This window comes from Octodon degus, unplaced genomic scaffold (assembly GCF_000260255.1).
Source record: "Octodon degus isolate 3935 unplaced genomic scaffold, OctDeg1.0 scaffold00032, whole genome shotgun sequence".
Taxonomy (NCBI): domain Eukaryota; kingdom Metazoa; phylum Chordata; class Mammalia; order Rodentia; family Octodontidae; genus Octodon; species Octodon degus.
In genome coordinates, this window is record NW_004524608.1 from 9606226 (window position 1) to 9611889 (window position 5664).

General features: G+C 37.5%; 1 pseudogene; it reads right to left on the reverse strand.

Moving 5' to 3' along the window:
• Positions 1–1824: 1824 nt before the first annotated feature.
• LOC105742031 lies at positions 1825–2411 on the reverse strand (annotated as a pseudogene).
• Between the last annotated feature and the right edge of the window lie 3253 nt (positions 2412–5664).

Here is a 5664-nt window from a genome sequence, read left to right on the forward strand (position 1 = left end):
TGGGAGGCAAGCTCTCTGCTCAACATAGAAGACACTCAGAAACACGCTAATGGATTCATCTCATTTTCTCCTCTCTAAAAGGATCATCTAAATGTTCTCTAAAATTTCTTCTACCTATAATATTCTATGACCCTATGATGCCTATATTTGGTTGAGGAATTTCTTTATTAATCTTTGTCTCACTTTGTAACGCCTGTGAAACTTTCCTTGTGCTTACATCTGTTCTTTTTAATTTCTTTCCCTTTTTTCTGTATTTAGGACAGAGTCTACAAGATCTACAGTGTCTACAGGGTCTCAATACATAGATCGGACTCATAGTGATTCTCCTATTTTCAGCCTCCCAAGCACTGGGATCTCAGGTGCATGCCACCATGCCCAATCTCAGTTGCTGTCTCAGTGCGCCCCTGGGGCTGGGCCAGCATGGCAGACCTGAGGATTGAACACCAGCCACTGAGATGTGCCTAAAGGGCTGAGCTATCAGGCCAGCCCTTTAATTTCCAACTATCTAATACATGATAAATTTATATGATAAATTTTATCATATAGAATTAATATCTATTTTTGTTGAGTACTTATTATATTTTACTTTAAATATTATTTAGAATATCTATGTATTTTAGATGTATTTTCCACTACATTCTAACTTTATGAAATGTGTGTCAGATATGTATGATATGTATATTATATATACATATATATATAATACATAGTTAAATCTATTACACTCAAACCATTATAGTTAACATACTGCCTTAGTATTTATCTCCTGAGGCATCACATCATTTTCTCTTTTATTTTTGGAGATTTTCTGAGGATACTTAGTTTACGATGATATTTTACAGAATATTTGTTCGATGTTTCACTAAATTATTTTCAAATATTTTAATCTCCTTAAAAGTTACCCAAAACAGTTGATAATTGCTATATTTTTAAGAGATGGTATAAATATGTGCTTTTTTTCTAAAAATAAGTGGTGTATTCATTTGAAACTGAGCTTTGAACTTGGAGTGTTTGTCAGCCTGCAGATTTTACCTAGTATGGAGCTAGAAGCTGTAGTAAATATACAGAAACCTATATAAGAAACTCTGAGCCTCCCTCTTCCTTTTAAGAGCTGTTATTTCCTTCAAAATTTGCTTTCATGAATGACTGAATGACAGTCTTATGTTGCTTTTCCCAAGTCATTGTTTCCTTCATTCCAATTGTCTCCCTACCTCTATAACTTAATCTGCTTTAACACAACTTCAGTGACTTTAAGCCTACTGAATGAAACACAATTATTATTATTATTATTATTATTATTATTATTATTATTTTGCTTCCAACTGAGTTAAGTCTTTTTATTCTTTTGATAATCTCTTCCAGGGTTAACTACTTCCATTGTAGGTGATGAAATAGGTAAGGCTCCACTTCAAATGTTGGCACTGCTATGAACATAGTCTCTTTCCCTTCTCTGCAACTCAGAATTAAAACTTTGATTCTTGTTTTATAGTCCAGTCTCAGAAGTAGTTCCACTGCAGAAGTTATTTGCAGACAGTCTTATGCTTTTTAGCAGTGGTCTCTGACTAGGTCCTATCTTTTCCATGAACACTACCAATGGACTTAGTTTAGATATGTGTTAAACTAAGAGGCATTCTCTCAAATGAGTTTAAATGCACTTTATTTTTAGACAACCTACATGACTTGTTTTTTCCCTAAAAAACAATGCCTCCACTCCAAATAAATCACAGTCAAAATAAACGAAGCCTTCAAGATGACATCAGTCCCATTTGTCTAAAATCCTGGTGTTGTGTAGATGACAAGCAGCAGCCAGTTATGACAAGTGATCCAAGGTTACCATGGAATCCATTAACATTTTTCCACTTCTAAACCATCCTTAAAGAAAATCATAAATGGGGTCACACCATCCTCATGGTGGTCCAGGAGAGCAACCATGCCATCTGGATTCATGTTTGCACCAATAAAGAACTGATAGTTTTTGAAATTAGCAAGGATGTGCTTGATTTGCTCTGCAACCCCCGTCATAAACGGTTTTACTCTTTCTGGTCTTTGTTCTTCAAGTTTGCCTTTGATTGATTTCATATAATCTTTGATATATATCTTGTAGGCCTCTTTTGTGAAGCTGGTTTCCTGCAAGTGATGGTTCATTACAATATCTACACCAGTGACTACTGTGCTTTTGATGCCTTCACCCTCTGGGCCTTCAGCGGAGGTATTGCCACCAATGAGCGCGTCGTCAGTGGCACCCTCTGTTCTACTGACCATCTTGCCCTCCACCTCCAGGCACAGCCCATCCGCGATCTCCCGGATCTTGTAAATGTCGGAGAACATCTCATCGTGACTGATGAGGTCCCGGTAGATAATCATGATGGTGGCTGAGGGAAGTGGCGGCCGCGCAAGCTTAGCAGGAGCCGGGAGATCAGAGCGAGCGTGGTGCAGCCTGAGCGGAGCGGCGCTGGGGGGAGCGGAAGCGGGCGGAAAAGCTGAAACACAATTCTTACGTAAAGTACTTGAGCAACTCTTTTTTATTATGAACCTTACTCTTGAAAGATCTGTAATTACCACATCAACTTCTGTAATGACATTTCCATCCAGTGTTCTTGTTGACTAGGAGGAAAAATATTGGTAAATGAAGAATTCTGGACATGGATTTCCTGGGTTCCTGTCGTCACTTTTTAATTGCCATGTGAATGTAAGAGTAAGACTTTAACTTCTCTGTAAAATAGTGAGGTTAATCAAGATTTATCTCCCAGATTGTTGTCAGATGTTAGACTGCAAGGTACTTATGTCCAAATATATAATAAGCATTATACATATGCAAGCTACTCTTACGTTTAAGCTTATAACTTGGGCCTCTATGGATTCTTATTTTTAATTTCCAACTCTCTCTCTCTCCATAGTTTCTCTTTTTCCTTATAGTATAAGCTCTTGTATGGATATAGTTTTTCCTTTCTAGATACAAAACACAAATAATACACCGATTATTTCAGTGCAAAGCTCTCAGGTGGTATCTAACCCTGAATCTACAACTATCAACTAGCTATTAATTGGATGCCCTACAGGCATCTCAACCTCAACATGTTCAAGTTGAAGTTTTTTGCCTATAATTTTTGTTGCCCAGACACTCATTGGCAATGGTAGCAGGACTAGTGTTCTTTAGAATGGGATGCACATAGACAGGATAGTGTCGATAGGAAAGGGAAAAGCTATTAAAACTTCTGTTTATATTTTAAAAATAAACAGTGAAATCAAGATTTAGTGATCTTTGCAACTTGGATTGAGGTTGGCTCAACCACTGAGCTAGGATATCAGAGAGACATCATGTAGGCTGCTGTGAGAAAGCCTCCCCTGACTGATAGATTTGCTGCAGATGGACAAGGGGGAATTGTAGGGAATTAAGATGTGTTGTATACACGTACCAACTAGCTACAGTGAATGTAAGCAAAACAACTATAATTAAAAACAAGAAAATGATAAAAACAAGAAAAGGATAAAAAGGAAAACTTTCCCTTGTCACATTTTTTAAAGAAAACTCTATGTAGACCAGGGAGATAGCTCAGTGACATAAGCTCCTGCCTAGAAAGTACAAGGTCCGGAGTTCAATCCCTAGTTCAAAACCAAAACAGTAAACTCTATTCATAAATAAATAGAGTAGAACCGGGAAGTTCACCACACTATGGCACTTTAAAAGTAGAAGCTCTCCAAATTCCAAGACGTGGAGTTGACAATGATACCCTTATGCTTTAATTTCCTTTCATCATTTCGTGACACACTGTAGCTTTGGTGTACTTCATTAAATAGATCTGGATTACAAACAAAGTAAAAATTATCCTTAAAGTGTTATCTTCAGCTAAACCATAGTGTAAGACAGAAATTTAACCCTGTAATCTTGAGCTCCCACTGGCAGCATCCAGTATATCTCTAAGTTCTTTAAAGTCTTCAGCTTACCTCCATCACTCAAGGCTCTCCTTACTTGCTACTTGGATTGTCAATACACAGTCTTCTTGACAAAGTTCCTATTCCCAGTCTTACTCCATTTTCAACCTGATACTATATCTATCACTATTCTTTCCAAGTGATACATGGCTTTCCATGCCACTCTTTTATTTGACATAGTTTATACAAGCATGCTTGGGTTGCTATAAAAACACCATAGACTGGGTGATTTCAATAAAGGAGATTTATTTCCTTGCAATCCTGAGATGTACAAGTTCATTGTAAGGGCTTTTGTTTGCTTGCAAATTCACATTCCCAATGTTTGTTCATGTGGTTCTTCACCAGAACACAAAACCTGAATTTTTCCTCTAAAGTTTTTTTTCCTAGATAGTAACACTGGGTGCAGACCTCAACATAGTAGACTGCAGGTCAGGAAGAAATTCCACCAATAGTACTATTTTGTAATTCCAAGTCTCACAACTTGGAAGGTCCTGGACTCCTGCTTGGAATCTAGGGTTGTCTATGAGCCCACATAGGCCTTGTGACTTTTGCCTCCATTCAAATCATATCTGACCCAGTAAGAGGAATGCAAGTCAACCGGGAAGTTCACCACACTATGGCATGTTATCTCTGGATTCTCTGACTAGGTTATCTTCATGTATCCATCTACATAAGTTTCTTTTTTATCTTACAATCTTAGTTCAGATACTGACCCCCTTTGAGAAGACTACACCAGTAATAGTTTCCTATTCTCTATCTCCCCACCCAGAGTCTGGGTTTGATCTCTCTCTCCTGCTTTTATGCAAGTTAATAGTACAGTGTATCATAACGGATTGTTCTTTTATTTTTCTCTGTTAGGTTATAAAATCTTTGAGGACAGGGCTCATGTTTTCTTCTTTTTCCCCCCCCCTCTTTCTTATTATGATCATGATTCTTATTTACCTCCAATTTTCTATTCTCCAATGGCTGGATGGTTAAATGCTTAAAATTTCTTGCTACTAGAAGATGTTTATTAGCACCATCTACACCTATATAACTCAATAAGTATGTCTATCAATGTTGTTTTAATGAGCTCCAAAGTCTCTTACTCTCAATGAGCATTTTGAATAATGTGTTTGTATTTTGCAAATCATGGCTGTTGAGTGAAAGAGGCAGATAATAAGCCAGTGTTTTAACTGTGTCGAAAGGATATAGTGGCTTAGAGTGAGGAACAGAGCAGAGAGAAAATGAAGGACCATGTTGTCATTACAGAAGGGCAATACATTGGGGAGGGGGAAAACATCAACATCTGGGAACATCCTTCATCATCAAGTGTATTTGGATGCCCCATACCAAAAGTCCTGTTGCCATGGTTATTCATGTCTTTATCACACAAAATGGACCAGCTCTTCTACTTTGTGTAGTCCATGCAGTCTCAAACTATCAGGTTGCCCTGCACTCAGGTGGTCACTTTGATTCTCTCAATTTGAATCTCATTGGAGGTCAATCCTATTGTTCTAGGAAGCTATTAAAACTTTTTAATTATGATGCCTTGAGAGAGAGTTAAATAAACTTGCAGATTCATTTATATGGGTTAGATGAGAAAATACTCCCCCTGGTCCAGAATAAAGCCCTTGGCCAAAACCTCCTCTTGTTAACTTTGCTACCCTGTATGCTGTCTTGGTTTTATGGTCTGCTCCTGAGTATAGGCAGATAGATATAACAGGATAATTTTATATTGTTTTATTTTAT